This window comes from Podarcis vaucheri (genome assembly GCF_965113315.1).
Source record: "Podarcis vaucheri genome assembly, chromosome: Z".
Lineage (NCBI taxonomy): Eukaryota > Metazoa > Chordata > Lepidosauria > Squamata > Lacertidae > Podarcis > Podarcis vaucheri.
In genome coordinates, this window is record NC_138758.1 from 52,994,320 (window position 1) to 52,995,797 (window position 1,478).

At 54.5% G+C, this 1,478-nt stretch overlaps 1 long non-coding RNA gene across 1 annotated transcript; it reads left to right on the plus strand.

Moving 5' to 3' along the window:
- The first annotated feature begins 400 nt into the window (after positions 1 to 400).
- LOC309523866 lies at positions 401 to 709 on the plus strand. The gene is made up of 3 exons (XR_014215673.1): positions 401 to 435; positions 477 to 543; positions 664 to 709. It is a non-coding gene; the product is annotated as an uncharacterized lncRNA (long non-coding RNA).
- Positions 710 to 1,478: the final 769 nt, after the last annotated feature.

Here is a 1,478-nt window from a genome sequence, read left to right on the forward strand (position 1 = left end):
TGAAATGAATGAAATGAAATGAAATGAATGAAATGAAATAAATGAAATAAAATGAAATGAAATAAATAAAATGAAATGAAGAAAATGAAAAAAATGAAATAAATAAAATGAAATGAAATAAATAAAATAAAATAAAATGCCTCAGAGTTGGGTTAGAGGTAGAGGTAAGGGTTAAAGGTTAGGGGTCAGGGGTTAGGGTTAGGGGTCAGGGGTTAGGGTTAAGGATTAGGGGTTTGTGAGGGTTAGGGGTCAGGCCTTGGGGGTTAGAGGTCAGGTGTGAGGGGTTCAGGGTTTGTGTTAGGGTTGGGGGTTAGGGGTCAGGCCTTGGGGGTTAGAGGTCAGGTGTGAGGGGTTCAGGGTTTGTGTTAGGGTTGGGGGCTAGGGGTCAGGCCTTAGGGTTGGGTTGGGGGTTAGACCTAGAGGCAAGGGTTAGAGGTCAGGGGTTAGGGGTTATTGGTCAGGGATTAGGGTTAGAGATCAGGCATTGGGGTTAGGGGTCAGGGGTTTGGGTTAGAGGTCAGGCCTGAGGGTTGGGGGTTAGAGGTTAGGGGTTAGGCCTTCGAGTTGGGGGTTAGGGGTCAGGCATTGGGGGTCAGGGGTTAGGGTTAGGGTTAGAGGCCCGGCATTGGGGCTGGAGTTAGGGGTCAGGGGTTGGGGTTAGAGGTTAGGCCTTAGGGGTCAGGGGTTGGGGTTAGAGGTCAGGCCTTAGGGGTCAGGGGGGTTTGTTTTAGGGTTGGGGGTTAGAGTTAGAGGTAAAGGTTAGGGGTTAGGGGTCAGGGGTTGGTGTTAGGGTTGGGGGTTAGGGGTCAGGCCTTCACGTTGGGGGTTAGGGGTCCGACATTAGGGGTCAGGGGTTTGTGTTAGGGGTCAGGCCTTAAGGTTGGGGGTTAGAGTTCGAGATCAGGGGTTAAGGGTTTGTGTTAGGGTTAGGGGTCAGGCCTTCGAGTTGGGGGTTAGGGGTCAGGCCTTCGAGTTGGGGGTTAGGGGTCAGGCCTTCGAGTTGGGGGTTAGGGGTCAGGCCTTGGGGGTGAGGGTTGGGTTGGGGGTTAGAGCTAGAGGTAAGGGTTAGGGGTCAGGGGTTTGTGTTAGGGGTCAGGCCTTCGAGTTGGGGGTTAGGGGTCAGGCCTTCGAGTTAGGGGCTAGGGGTCAGGCCTTCGAGTTGGGGGTCAGGCCTTCGAGTTGGGGGTTAGGGGTCAGGCCTTGGGGGTGAGGGTTGGGTTGGGGGTTAGAGCTAGAGGTAAGGGTTAGGGGTCAGGGGTTTGTGTTAGGGGTCAGGCCTTCGAGTTGGGGGTTAGGGGTCAGGCCTTCGAGTTAGGGGCTAGGGGTCAGGCCTTCGAGTTGGGGGTCAGGCCTTCGAGTTGGGGGTTAGGGGTCAGGCCTTCGCGTTGGGGGTTAGGGGTCAGGCCTTCGAGTTAGGGGTTAGGGGTCAGGCCTTCGAGTTGGGGGTTAGGGGTCAGGCCTTCGAGTTAGGGGTTAGG